The 15932-nt window shown below is 34.2% G+C and overlaps 1 protein-coding gene across 9 annotated transcripts in view; it reads right to left on the bottom strand.

Moving 5' to 3' along the window:
* Nucleotides 1-15932, bottom strand: part of GALNT13 (polypeptide N-acetylgalactosaminyltransferase 13) — a 549504-nt gene that overhangs the window by 403672 nt on the left and 129900 nt on the right. The window contains exon 2 of one of the 9 annotated variants that reach the window (XM_047721775.1): nt 8632-8718. The exons of the other annotated variants lie outside the window; for them this stretch is intronic. The gene's annotated coding sequence lies outside the window, so the exon portion shown is untranslated. The remainder of the gene's footprint in view (nt 1-8631; nt 8719-15932) is intronic. 9 annotated transcript variants of the gene reach the window in all.

Here is a 15932-nt window from a genome sequence, read left to right as displayed (position 1 = left end):
CCAATTAACCATTTTGATGCATAAAATGTCAGAAAGAATATTCTTCTTCAGTAAGTGATCATCAAAGAAATCTTACGATGACTTGTAAATTATTACCATTCCCTCTGTGTCAGGCATCATTCAAAGAAACTTAAAGGTATAACTGCTTTAAAGCTCATAACAGCTCCAAGAAGCAGGTATCATTATTAGCTTACTTTACAGGTGATAGTAAAACACAGAAGTCGACAATCTGCCCAAGACTGTGCAGCTAACTTGTGGTGGAGCAAAGATTTGAGTGAAGACAGTATGATTTCAGAGTCTAAACATTTATCCATTAGTTTATAACCTCCCAATAAAAACATTTCTTAATCACAGTGTATCTCATTCCATGCACCACAATGCCAATGCCCAAGAGGCATTAGAAAGATACCTTAAAGTTGAAATTTTTGGGTTTAGGCTTTAAAGGACTCCAAAATGACCTCCTTGATCTGTCATGTTCATATTTTAGTTGTGCATATTCTGGATTCTCACCCCCGCCATCCAAAATACAAATGTGTGTGTGTATGCACACATGTCTTTCTTCTGCATTGGATGGTGATTCAACTGAGATAAGAACTAGGTATCTACTTACAAGTGTCTGAAAAACACTTAACCGACATTTGAATGAATGATTTTCTAATGAACAAAAACATGAATGGGTTAACAGTAAATATGTTATTCAGTAAATTGATCTCAAAAATCATACTCTATGCACATGAAAGGCCAGAAATAGGCTATGGATAGCAGTGAATAATTACACCCGAAATCTGTACAGTGCTTAAAACTTTAAGAATTACCTTCGCACATACCGCTTAATTTTCCAAATCCCATAAGGACTACATTGCTATCTGTACTTTATACATAAGGAACTAAATTTCATAAAAAGCCCAGCTAATGCAATATATTTAGGAAGTAGCAGAATCACCACTGAAAGACATGTTTCCTGACTCATTTTCCATTCTGTACACTCCACAGAAAGAACAAGTTACACCTTAATTCATACTCCTTATTTTTTAAGATTTTATTTTTATTTTATTTTATTTTACAGAAAGAGAGAGAGCACAGGCAGGGGGAATGGCAAAGGGAGAGGTAGAAGCAGACTCCCCAGTGAGCAGGGAGCACGTCTCAGGAGTAGATCCCAGGACCCTGGGATCATGACCTGAGCTGAAGGCAAACGCTTAACCCACTGAGCCACCCAGGTGCCCCTATTCATAGCCCTTCTTGAAGATTGATGGGTACATCAAATCACCTTAAATTCCTCAAGAAAATAACTTATATACATTTTTTAAATACAATGGTTGCTTCTGTTTCTAAGTACACAAGTATCCCTGTTTCTTAGGCAGGTATAGAAACTACGGTTTCTAGAGCAGTGGTTTTCAAACTTCCCTGCCCATCAGGGTCCTCCAGGGGGTCAGGGTTTTGTTTGTTTGTTTGTTTGTTTGTTTGTTTGTTTTGGTTCCTTTAATCCTAATATCCATTTTAATACCCACAATACATTTTAAATCAGAAGCCCTGAGGCTAGATCCAAGGGCTCAGTACTTTTTAAAAAAAACTCCACAAGTGTTTCCATGTCCTGTCAAGTTTGTGAACCATCCTCAGACTTCTAGATCCCTGCAGTATTCTTTTCAGCCCCTCACTGGAACAGAGGGCAGCTTTCCTTGTCCACAGAGGTCAAAGCAACAACACATGATGGTGTAAAAAAAAAGTGAAAAAAGTCGTTTTAGTTAAAGGAAGAAAGTGTGTGAAAAAAGTTGTGTGAATTTATACACACAGACACACATTCACACCCATATGCCAGCCATGGGCCACTAAGAACATTTTCTTCCTATTACTTGTGTGCATCAAATGAACTAATGCTAAATCAAGGCTGATTTACAATTTAGGAATTGAGTCTGAGATGTATAAACTGCTTTGTGGTAAAACAATTATTCTCCCAGAAGTTTTTGTTTGCCATCATTGTATAAATTTTGCATAAGTTAAATAGCATTTGCTATGATGGTATCTGCAATTCAGAATCTGTGGCTCCCATACAAGACAATTAGAATATATCATGTATATCAAGGGATCAATTTTGCAATTTTAGATATACGTAAATTTAGACAAAAGGGCTATAATATGAAATATTCTCACTTTATGACTAAAGAAGGCCTCTAAGGAAGTCACGTTGTGATAGCAGTATTTCTTAAATTGCACACTAATAGCAAACAGGCTGTATCAATAGATGGCACAAAAATTTCAATTTGTCTTAATAAATAATTCTTCAGAATAGATAAATTTATATATATTGAGGAGAAATAACCAAAGAGCTCTTATTATGGATAAGTTAAAGATATAAAAACAAAAAAATCATTAAAAATTAGTAAGTAATAGAAAGTCAGGTTTAACGTGATTATCTGTTTTTTGAGTGTTGAGTTTGAGGAGGTCTTTATAGATCGTGGCTATCAGCCCTTCGTCTGTAGTGTCATTTGTGAATATCCTCTCCCATGAATAGACACTTCTCCAAAGAAGACATACAAATGGCTAACAGACACATGAAAAATATTCATCATCATTAGTCATCAAGGAGATTCAAATCAAAACCACAATGAGATACCACATTATACCAGTCAGAATGGCCAAAATTAACAAGACAGTAAACAACATGTGTTGGAGAGGATGTGGAGAAAGGGGAACCCTCTTACACTGTTGGTGGGAATGCAAGTTGGTGCAGCCACTTTGGAAAACAGTGTGGAGATTCCTCAAAAAACTAAAAACAGAGCTACCTTATGACCCTGCAATTGCACTACTGGGTATTTACCCCAAAGATACAGATGCAGTGAAAAGAAGGGTCATATGTACCCCAATGGTCATAGAAGCATTGGCCATAGTCACCAAACTGTGGGAAGAGCCAAGATCCCCTTCAATGGACAAACGCTTAAAGAAGATGTGGTCCATATATACAATGAGATATTATGCCTCCAACAGAAAGGATGGATACCCAACTTTTAGATCAACATGGACAGAACTGGAGGAGACTATGCTGAGTGAAATAAGTCAAGCAGAGAGAGTCAACTATCATATGGTTTCACTTGTGGAGCATAAAGAATAACATGGAGGACATTAGGAGAAGAAAAGGAAAACTGAATTGGGGGAAATCGGAGGGGGAGACGAACCATGAGAAACTATGGACTCTGACAAACAAACTGAGGGTTTTGGAAGGGTGGGGGGTTGGAGGGTTTAGGTGAGCCTGGTGGTGTGTATTAAGGAGGGCACGTATTTCATGGAGCACTGGGTGTGGGGCACAAACAATGAATCTTGGAACACTGAAAAAATAAAATTAAATTAAAAGAAATTTAAAAATAAAAATAAATTTTTTTAAAAAGTCAGGTTTATAAATCTGTCAACAATGAAGACTTACTAGGTATCTTCGATATTAGGCATGGAATGAGATCTTCACCTCAAAGAGGATTATTTGTTCTTCATTTTTCCCCTCCCCAAATGTGACTAAGAGTTCAACGACCATATCAGTAATATAATAATACTAAAATCCCAAACATGTTCAAGGTATATATATTCTAGACTTTGCTAAAAAAAATCTTAGAAAAATGTTTTATTATATTTAGTTATGATGTGTTCTCTTTGCAGATTCACTTATCCAACAAATTATCCAACAAATATTATCAGATGTACTATGTCCCAATCATTGCTCTAGGCATTAATAAATAAACAGTGATCAAAGCACGTCTGTCTTCACGGATCTAACATACTGTTTAAACTTAAACCTCAATTAATAGTTTAAACTGCTCTAATTTGGGGTGCCTGGGTGGCTCAGTGGGTTAAGCCGCTGCCTTCGGCTCAGGTCATGATCTCAGGGTCGTGGGATCGAGTCCTGCATTGGGCTCTCTGCTCGGCAGGAAGCCTGCTTCCCTCTCTCTCTCTCTGCCTGCCTCTCTGTCTGCTTGTGATCTCTCTCTGTCAAATCAATAAATAAAATCTTTAAAAAAAAATAAATAAAATAAAATAAACTGCTCTAATTTGAGAGTTTTCTACTTGAAAGAAATTATTGTTTAGTAATAGCATGCTAGACATCTGTTAATTTTCTTACTACTCATAGGGTGCCTGGCTGGCTCAATCAGTTAAGTGTCAGACTCTTGGTTTCTGTTCAGGTCATGATCTTGGAAGTGAGATGGGCTCCACCTCTGGGCTCTATGCTCAGAGGGTAGTCACTTGAAATTCTCTCTCTCTCCCTCTGCCCTTCCCTGCTCCTGCTCTCTCCAAAATAAATAAATAGATATTTAATTTTTTTTTCTTACTACTCCTATTTGCAATTCAGTGATAGAGAAACAATTTGCAGTAACATTAACCAGTGAAGACAAAATATAACCTAGTTATAGGGCTAAAATTCTAGATTACACTAAATCTTAAAGTCCATTTGGCTTCCAACTGACCATCATTTCAAGTGAAAAGAATTATGCTACAGGCTGTTCACATTCATCTCGATGGCTAATAATATTTTAATGTAAAATACTTACTACTAAAATTACCACACACACACACAAACACACCACTGCATAATGGGAATAGAGAAATGATGAGCAGTAAGCAAACCAAGGGAAACTTCACCTACTGCCACTAATTTTATTCTGAAAATTTATTTTTTGGTCATTTCTAAAATATCGCATAAATGGAATCACAGCACGTAGTCTTTCATGTTTGCCTTCTTTCACTTAGCAAAATATATTTGTGATTCATCTATGTTTTTGTGTATAGCAGTATATTAATAGTTCATTCCTTTTCAGGGCTGAGGGTCCACTGTACGGTTCCATCATAGTTTATCCATTCACTGGTGGAAGGGCATCTTGATCGTTTCCATTTTTTGGTGGTTACGAATAAAGCTGCTAAAAACAATTATGTATAAGACTTTGCGTAAACATAAATTTTTGTTTTCTCACGTATATACCTATTTAGTGCAACTGCTGGGCTATACAGTAATTTTTATGTTGAACTTGTTAAAAAAAAAAACTGATGAACTGTTTTCCAAAGTGACTGGACCATTTTATATTCTGACAAGCACTGTGAGAACTGTTCTATATTGACCAGTTATTCCATATCCTCTTTAGCATCCATTACTGTCAGTTTTTCCTTTATCTGAACTATGATAAAAGCTGTGTAGTGATATTTCATTTTATTTTTAATTTGCATTTCCTTTATGATTAGTGAGGTTGAGCAACATTTCATGTGATTATATACCATCCACATATATTCTTTGGTGAAGAGCTTGTTCATCTTTTACTCATTTGTTTTAATTGGATAGGTTTTCTTATTATCAATTTGTAAGAATTCTTCATATATCCTGGATACAAATCCTCCGTTAACTAAATGATTTGGAAATATGTTCTCCCAATTTGTGGCTTTCTTTCTACTCTCTTAACAGAGTCTTCTACAGAGCAAAAATTTATTTTGATAAAGTTAAATGTATTAATGTTTTCTCTTATGGGTCATAACTTTGGTATCATATCTAAGAACTCTTAGTCTTATCCAAGACACAAAGATTTTCTCGTATGATTTCTTGGCATTATATAGTTTGATGCTTTACATTTAAGCCTATAATTATTTTGAGCAAATTTTTGTGCAGGTGTCAGATCAACATTTTTTTTTTACATGTAAGTTGTCCAAAAGTTTCCAACACCATTTATTGAAAAAATTATCTTTCTCTACTACATTTACTTCACACTGCTTAGAAAAACTAACAATTTGGTGTAGGTCTAGTTATGAACTCTATCTTTCCCCTTAAGACCTATTCAGATAACATTGTTTTCTATGTAGAAAACTCTGAACAATCTACAAAACAACTCCTAGAATTACAAAGTCAATGAAAAAAAAAAAAAGAAAAAGAAAAATTAGATTTCAGTTAATCTCTTCTGCCTGAGGGAATACTCAATTCTTGACCCAACAGAGAGATATATTATGTATTAAAGTTGAGAAGGTCCATTAGATCACACTCTATTGGCTTTGTTCTGGTTAGGTCACAAGCCTCTGAAAGCTGTAATTGAAAATGCAATATTGCTAATGAGAATGAATCTGAAAGTAGAAATTTAACAAAAGCATATTTAACAAAAGTATATTACACTGCTTGATTTTCAAATGTTAAACAAGCTTGGGATGCTCTAGATAAACCCACTTGTTAATGACATAATTTCCCTTTAATATATTGTTGGACTGTTTTTCCCTAAGTTTTTGTTGAAGACTTTCACATCCATTACCACCTATTGTTGGTAGTTTTGTTTTGTTTTGGTTTTGGTTTGGGGTTTTTTGTTTGTTTGTTTGTTCAGTGATATTTACAGTTTGGTTTTGGTATTAGATAAATCCTGGCTTCATAAAATGAAATAAGTGTTCCTTCCATTTTCTGGAAGACTGGGTAGAGTTTGTATTATTTCTTCCTTAAATGTTTAATAGCATTTACAACTTAATCCATCTAAGTATAGACTTTTTCCTTCTTAAGTAGTTTTAACTACAGATTTGACTATACATGTAATCTATGTTTTCATGAGTTAAATCTAGTATTCTATATCTTTTAAGGAATTGCTTTATCTAAATTTTTAAATCTATGGTATACAATGGTTTATAATAAGCTTTAAAATCTTTTTTAACATTGTGAGAAACGTAGTGATATGCCCTTTCATTTCCAGTTTTGACAATTTCTGCCATCTCTTTCTCTTTTTATTCCCTTTTAGTTAGTCTGGGTAGAGGTTTGTCAAATTCAATGCTTCCCCCTGCCAAACATCAGCTTTTAGCTCAATTAAATTTCTATATTATTTATTATTATTCTCTATTATTGTTCTAAGTTTCATATTGCTGCTCTTTATTATTTTCTTTCTTCTGGCTTCTCACAAATTTAATATGCTCTTCTGCTTCTAGTACCTTAAGGTAGAAAATCTGATTACTGATTTAGGTCTTCTCTTCTTTTCTAACATAAGCATTTAATGCTATGACTTTTCCACTAAGAGTGGTATTAGTTTCATTTCACAAATGTTATCATTTTGTAATTTCAATATTAAATATATTTGCGGTTCCCTTTGAAAGTTCTTCTGTGGATTAATTATTATTGTTCTAAATTGCCAGGTATTTGAGGATTTTTCAGATTACTATTGTTTTATTTTAAGTTTATTACTTATGTTCAGAGAACATGCTTTCTATGATTTTTATTCTTTTAAATTTATTAAGTTCTATAACATGTCCTAGAATATGGTCTATCATGGAGAATGTTCCATGTGCACTTCTCAATTACCCTAAAGAATTGGCTAAAATAATCACAGAAAAGTTATCTATTATTTATTTTAACACATGGAACATTTTAAGATGTTAGAAGATGGGAAATGGGCAACTATGTTGCCTTTTTTAGAAATACATATTTATAGAAAGGGGTATATTAAAAAATAATCCTCAATGATAGGCATACTTATCTATAACTTCACGCTTGGGAATATACTGATGCAAATCATAAAACAAAAAAATCAATTTGTGAGCTATAATAAAATTACAGGCTATTGAGTAAAAAAAAAAAAATGCCCTTGTGAAGAATAAATTTATCAGACTAATCAAATTTATTTCCCTAGCAAAACAGCACAGGCAAAATAATAAACTATAATATACTGTGACCTTATATGACTTCAGATTTTGCCCACAATAAAATAATTTTAAAAATTCAAAGTATGTTATTTAGGACAATGTCACTATTTCCTTCAATTCATGTCACTGTCATTATAAATGCCCTTGCATGCGAGGAGGTTCAGCATTACCTAAAAGTTTACCCTCCTTCTTTGTCTACGATGCTCTAGAGACGCAGCTGTTACCAGGTGAATACCAAGGTTCATTTCTGATGACAAAACCCCCAATTTTATATTTTTCATAGGCAAAATTTACCAAAAAAAGGAGATTATACTATCTTTTTCATTAACAAATATTTTTAAAAGATTTTTATTTATTTATTTAGAGAAGGGAAGAGAGAGACAGAGGCCAGGCAGAGTGAGTGGGGGAGGGGCAAAGGGAGAGTGAGAGAGAATCTCAAGCAGTCTTTTCACTGGGCACAGAACCCCACATGGGACTTGATCATACGACTGTGAGAACATGGCCTGAACCAACATCAAGAGTCAGATCCTCAACCAACTGAGCCACCCAGGTGCTCCCACAAATATTCTGATATAAAATATATAATAACATATCAAAAACTACACTTTTACAACAAATATTCTGTTTATTTTTATGTTCTTTTTAATTCAAAATAATGTCAAATTTAAGCTTATGGAAATGCCTCTGCCATGGAAATATCTGGAGATAAATTCCCAGTCTCTATTTATTCTCCCATGATATTTCTAGATATTATACAAAACTTATTTTTTTCATCTTTTCCTAATATTCTTTTCTTAACAATGGGAATGTTAAGTTTTCTAAATATGAGGTCTCAGTATCTTTCCTTCTGAAAAAAGTAGCTCTTTGAAAAAATTTTATTTCTCCCAAGAAACATTATGCTTGAACAGTTCTAAGCTTATGTCTCCTGCATTATAAATCTTTTACATCATTCAAATGATTCCAAATAGAGAACCAGCACAGTCTGACATCTAAAGGAGGACTTACCTGTGACAATTTTTCTCCAATTAGATATGTTCTGTAAATTCAACACTCTGTCCCTGATAATCCCAGACAACCTCTAATCAAGGATGACTTTAAGATAAAAACATTAAAAATTATAATCCGCTTTCTACAGAGGAATAGATACCAAGCAAAAACTTCTATATAGTTGAGAAGTCTAATGCTATACCATTAACATTGCTCATTACAAGAAATGTGACAGACAATTGTTGTAAAAAAGGATAAATGAAGTAGCCAAAGACAAACTAGGAGCAAGTAAGAAGTGGGGAGTGAGTGAATGTCACCACTGCCGTGTACTGCCAAGAGCTAAAGACTTGTTCAGATAGGTAAAATAGTTTCTGACTCATTTTCTTTGACTTCTACGTATTGTTTGATAACTGTTGAATTTTCAGCTCTATATTCAACTCTCTACTTTTTTAAATTCAGAGACATCCTGCCTTCTTCTTGTCCTCCAACTGACCTTTCCTTTTCAGTCTCCCTGGCTATCTCTTCTTCTGAGTACAACATAAATGTTAAAGAGTGCGTGACTCTTTTCTTTTCCTATTCTAGATGCCCCCCTGGGCTTACTCATCTATTTTCATGACGAGGCATACTCAACTCTATCTTTAGCTCCAAGATGTCACTTAAGTTCCAGATTAACATCTATTTTCTGTGGACTGAACTGTATTTTACCAAAATTTATATGCTGAAGCCCTAACCCCCAAGGTAATTAGAATCTAGAGATAGTGTCTTTGGGAACTAATTAAGATTTAGATGAGGTCATACAAGTTGGATCCTAACAGAGTGGGACTCTGTTTTTATAAGAAGAGGAGAGAGAGAGATCACTTGTTCTCACTCCACCGTGTGAGGACACAGAGACTAGGTGGTTATCTGCAAGCCAGGAGAAGAGCTCTCACCAAAACGTGGTCATATTGGCTCTCTAATCTTGGACGTCCAGCCCCCAGAACTGTGAGAAAATAAATTTCTGTTGTTTAAGCCACCCAGTTAACAGTATTTTTTAAATGGCTATCTAAGCTGTCTAACACCTTAGATGACCACTAGTCATCTCTACCAGGATATTCAACAGGTAATTCAAGCCAAATATGTTTAAAATAAAATTCATTACTTTTCCACTAAGCCTGTCCCTCCTCTTGTATTCTTTATCTAATAGTAGAAGCCAGAAAATTGAGAACAATTTGAGATTCTCCTTACCCTTACACTTTCTGAATGCCAACCAGTCATCAAAGACCATATATTATCTTTTCAATATCACCATAACTTAATTTCTCTCCACTACTAGTGTGATAATATTAGATCTCATTTCCTAAGTGGACTATTTCAGTAGATTTCTCACTTGAAGTAGCTTCCTCACATCTAGTTTTACACTCAAGCAATCCATCTTCTGCTGTAAAAAACATCAACTGAAAATGCAAATCTACCAATCCCCCACCCCACCTCAAAACGTTCAGTTTTATCCATTGCTTATATAATGGAAAACATGCTTTCCTCTACCATCATCTGGGTCCTGTTTACCCTTCTAATTTATCTCTTGTTGCTTCATACATACTATCCTCTCCAGTCATTTAGTCATATGTCAAGACTTAGTTCAAGACTGAGATTCCCTCTAAGAAACATTTGTTTTGCTTTGTTTCTGTTTTTTTTTTTTTGTTTGTTTGTTTTTAAGTAGGCTCTACACCCAGCATGTATCTCAATATGGGGCTTGAACTCAGGACCCTGAGACTAAAACCTAGGCTGAGATCAAGAGCTGGAAGCTCAATTTACTAAGCCACCCAGAACCCCAAGAAGTATTTTCAACCCCTTTCCTCAAAGAATTTACTAACCTGAATTCCAGGAACCTATTGGTTTACAAATCTCTTTCACATTAAGGCTCTAATCTCCTCAAAGTAAGCAAATACATCCTAATGGATCAACGTGTTTGCTACACAGGAGATATTTAATAGAGATCTGTTGAATGAAAGAAGGAATAAAAAGAATCAAAGCTCCAACAGAGCAACATGTGAAAGTTAAAAACAGAATGATTATAAATAGGAAAATGGCTAAATGATGTTATAGTAAATAAAAAAAAACTCCAAAAATCATTTTGTTAAATAAAAATAGTAGAATTTAAAACCATATAGACTGCTGATCATCATTCAGAAAGAATGTGTTGTGTGTATGTGTGTGTGTATGTGTGCATGCATGCTGGCATACACAGAAGATTACCAGAAAATACACCAAAAAATTAACAGAAGCTACTTCCAGATGGTGGGATTAGAGGTAAACTTTATTTTATTTTTGTTAAACATGTGTGTATTTTTAAAATATGGCAAACAAAATTATTATTCCTAGAGCAAAACAATATGTTAAATGAAATTAAAATGTTTAAAAATCTAAACTATCTATTTGATTTCAAAGCATGAGAGTGGTAAAGCTTTTATTTATGTTTTAGTCAAAGTTCTTAAGGTGTAAAATGAAGCAAAATAAATGAAAAAAAAAAAAAAAAAAAAAAAACAATAGGAGTGGACCTCAAGGAGGCCAAGAAAGAACAATGAGGTGTAATCATGATTCTGGGAACTAAATCAGGGAATAAAAAGATGGTTAGGACCTGGATCTCTATTTCCCGGAAGACACCTAATCTCTTGATCCTGCTCTTCATACATCTGTTTCCTACAATCTCCCCTTCTCCTCCTCTCCCCTCGAAGTTGACTTTCTCTGATATCTACACACATAGGCCAATGTGTAGAGAACCCTTTCATCCTGAATTTTTATCATCTTAGTTTGAGTGACCACGGAGAAATATTGTATGAAACCCAATTCCAAACATCTGAGAGAATCTGATTGGCTTAGCTTGTATAAGGTGTGGCCAATCAGCTATGTCCAGGCTGCTGAGAAGGGTCTGACAGAATTACATTTTAGAACGCAGTTCCTTCTCACATGTCTGTGAGTGGCAGTTTATAGGAGAGAATAAATCCTAAACAATAAATAACAATGTAGTAACAGCAAAATAAGTAAAAAATATAAAATATTTTTCACTCATATATTTACTAGGTTTATGAATTTATAACTGAGAATATGCCATCTGGTATTTCAAAAAGAGCCATTCTTAGGGGTTTTTTACCCTTGAATATCCAAATACAATAATAGGAACAACAGAATATTGCTAACAAAAATAATTTTACGTCTGCATACACTGTTTGCTCTTCTGTTTGATTACACGGGTATCTGATTCTCTAAAAATCATTCAAATTTCCTTAAAACAAAGTAGAGAGCTATAGCAAAGGTCAACAGACATGACATCAGAGGACCTGAGTCTGCTTCCAGTTTTTCCATTTGGTGTATATATATATATGACAATCTTAGATCATTTAATTTCTCTGAGTATCAGTTTCCTCAAATCACTTAATTTCTCTGATTATTAGTTTCCTTGAACCACTTAATTTCTCTGATCATCAGTTTCCACAGTTGCAAAATGGAGAGAATGAAATCTGCCATGTTTTCTTCTTTGTACTGCTATGAAGATTAAAGTGGATTAAAGGTACACTAATAAAAAATGAACTTTGGGGGGAAGAAAAGTCAGCAATATACAGTGACAAATGTCAGCAAAGAACTTTATTTTCCTGTGTACTAAAAACATAAATAAGAGTTTAAAGACAACAGTTATTATAACTAGGTTCATTTCGGCACTTTAGAAGTTAGCTATATAATGTAATGCCAAATATCCTCATATCAAGAACCAAAATAAAGTCCACAATGTGCATGTCAAGATGCAGTGGTAAGATAGAAATAGTAACGATTTCAAAAATAATAAAAATAGTCATTCATTTAGAAGAAAAGTTAACTCTATAATTCAGGGAAGGGCTGAGGTTTTGCTCATGTTTGGCAGAGAAATCTGAGTATTTTTGTTCATCAACTAGGGTAAATTAATTTTCGAGTGTTCAGACAATAAAAAAACTGGACATTACAGACTTCCCAAACTATGTGGAAATTATGTAGATTTCTGAATGTTAATATTATAAATAAAACCTTATGATTTATAAATAAACAAAACTTTAAATAAAGAGTAAAGTACTGTACCCGTTGAATGATTTCCAAAGACAGAGTTCTTCAGTTTATATTGTAATATCATAGCAATCATTCATTTGAGAGAATGGTTTTTGATAGTTTTTTAAAATCCAATGAATATAGTATGGCTCCAAAGCTAGTATTTTCACACTCCCCATTCCTGCTCATATGGGTAAGTGAAAAGTATATGTGGATGTAATTTCACTTTAGAGTTAATATACACTTAATAGCAATTATAACATTTAGTAACTTACAATTTTAAAATACACTCAGAAATTTCATACTTGTCAGAATAAACAGAATCAATAATTTCCATTTTATAGATGAAAAAAGAAGATCCCTAGATTCCTAATCCAGTGCTCTTCTTTGGGTACCATGCTGTCTATGGATACACTGTTCTTTGTTCTGCCCCAAATCATGGGTTCCTCATAATCTTTTAGTATCTACATGATAATTCTGCCAGGAAGAATAGGCTCCTTTCCGCTCACGTATGTTACACCTTCTCCAAGTCTCTGCTTGTACTTTTTTTCCTAACCACACTCCCAGAAAATTCTTATTAATTCCATATCCTTCCTTCTTAAGCTCCCAAATCTTAAGAAAAACTTCCCTTTGACTAATAGCACTTTCCTTTCAATAATGAGCATCTACATCACACCTTTTAGCATTCAAATGTTGATTGCTTATCATTCAAAAGTAAAAGGTATGATTGTTATTCAGTTTTCTGGTTGTTTCAAATAAGCCATTGAAATTATCTGACTGCCTTGATTTGTTGATTTAAGCGTCTGGCCCAAAGAAAATCTGTCCAGTCTCCTTCCAGGAGGCTAATCATCCAAACGAAAGTTTCAAAAATCGCATCTATAAAACTTGCCTCCATGTTTATAAATGACCGATCCAATATTCTAATCATATACTCAACAAATACACTGAACTTCCCTATTGCTCACTTTGTCCCAACTTCAAATTCTGAAAAATAAGACCGTTCACAGTAAATAGAGAGGGAGCCATCTAATAATATTAAGTATTCCCTCACCCTTATCAATCAAGGGCACATGTTTCTAAAATGGTCCATGTCATTTGGTCAGGTGTTTGCCCAGAGTGGAACACATATAATTATGCTTCATTAATATATATATTAAGCCAAAGAATAAGCTAATTTGCTACCATCTGTGCTGGTAAACTGCCTAGAACAAGTAGATACTGATTAGTTTCATTCTGGCTGGCACCTGTGTGGCCATGGCACCTAAACCTTCAGATTTTCACATCAGCATTCAACTGCTTCCAGGTAATTGTTTTTTGTTATATGAAACGTTAGGGGACTACAAAGATTTGAAACTTTAGAGAAATAATATAGGATTTCTTTTTCGGGTAGGAGAGTACAAAATCATGGCACTAAAAGGCTAAATATTGGAGGAAAAAATTGATTACAATTAGGAACATTCAAAGTATCTGAAAATAAAATCCTCCCAGTAGATATTCTCTTGTTTAAATTTAAGCTTTTGTTCATTTCCTCCAAGCTTTAGAGTAGCCAGTGTAAGAGAATGCAGTGTAGTCAGTAATACATATTTCCAAGGACAAAAAATGAAAAATAGTTTTTAAAATCCAGAAAGATAGAAGAAAAGTTGCTCACAGCGAGCTGTGTTTTCTCCCAAAGAAATGCAGGAGAAGCCTCAAGAGAGATCGCTAAGGGCAAGACAACCTGGTGATTCACCAGCCACAATGTACTAGACACTTCTTATTGGTATAAATGATAGAGAAATCATACCTATTGATCAGAAATGTCTACTTCTGCAAAAGGATTTTCTTGAAAATTCATCAATGAAGCCCTGCCTTTGTCTTATCTAGTATCAGGAAGTAACTAATTTTATTTTATTTTTTCTCATACTCTCCCCTTATGACTTAAAAATAAAACTGCTTAAATCTGCTAAACTAGATATATTCTAGTAGCAAGAATTTTTATTTTAAGTTACTGTAGCAAATATTTGGAAAAGCACTATCACTTTCCTTTATTTCTTGTGCTGACATGTATAAAGCATTGTTTCCTCTGTTAAATAGATATTTATCTATAACTAGATACATATTTATCTGTAGATTGCACATGTTCTGTTTTGCTTTTATTTTCTATTTCATATATATGTTAATAAAAGGAAATTATATATTTTTCTATTGGTATATTTAGAGTCAGATAGATATAGAGAACTGTCAGAAAGATAAAAAGTTTCAGTAAAAGCAACTAGAAAATTGACCCCAAACAAGAAGAAATCATTATAAGGTCAGATAAGAAAAGAATGTGGTATTATGTTGCAAGATAATGGATAACCCAAATGTCCTTAAAGGAAAGCTGAGTGACCGGATTTGATTCCCTGTCTGGAGAGGAATATTTTGGATGACCCTATCAACTATAATGAGATTCTAGTAAAGCATAATGAAGTAAGTTATAAACTGAGGTTGGACTTCCAGAGACCAAAATGTGAAGAACATGGGTGTAACTGGGAAGCACCAAGGAAGTAGTAAATGTCGGGAAGGAGCGGATACCTGAGTACTCTATCTTTTCACTGAATGTAGAAAGGGTTCCCCACTAGTATTCAGTTTAGATGAGGCTATAGTTGGTAATGGACTTCCTCAAGACTGTACACAGAAATAATTTTTTACCCGGGTGCATTGTACTATGAGATCAAAGTTGGTATCAAGGTGTAAGAGAGTGAAGAATAAGCATCCCTTCCACAAAAAATCAGAAGTATGTAAGTACATAAAGAAAATATCAAAGCTCTCTTCTCTCTCTCCCCCATCCTCCATTTCCTAATCCTACTACAGCTACTAAACATTAAATACTAAGATTTGGTGAACATTCCTGCAGTATGTTTCCTAGTTATATAAAATCCTTTTCAATGAAACAAAGAACAAATCATCCAGAGTCAATTCCAAAACACTCAATTCAGAATATGATACTAACACAATTTGGGAATATAATATTTAGAAATGAAAGGAACTATTCAAGTTTTCTGATCAAAACCTTCTATTGGTACTATTGAGAGTTCTCACCGTTTCCATGTGTCAGGAATCCAAGCACAGCTTGGCTATGCCATCTGGTCAGGGTCTCATGAGGCTGAAATCAAGGTGTTGGCCCGGCCATGTCACTTTATGTAGTAAGCTCACATGATTGTTGACAAAATTCAATACCCTGTAGTTATAGGAATGAGGTCCCTCTTTCTTTGCTGCCTATCAGCCAGCAACTACTCTCAACTTCT

Source organism: Lutra lutra, chromosome 3, assembly GCF_902655055.1.
Source record: "Lutra lutra chromosome 3, mLutLut1.2, whole genome shotgun sequence".
In the NCBI taxonomy this organism is placed as follows: Eukaryota; Metazoa; Chordata; class Mammalia; order Carnivora; family Mustelidae; genus Lutra; species Lutra lutra.
Note: the sequence above shows the minus strand (reverse complement) of the source record. Positions and strands in the feature narration are given on the sequence as shown.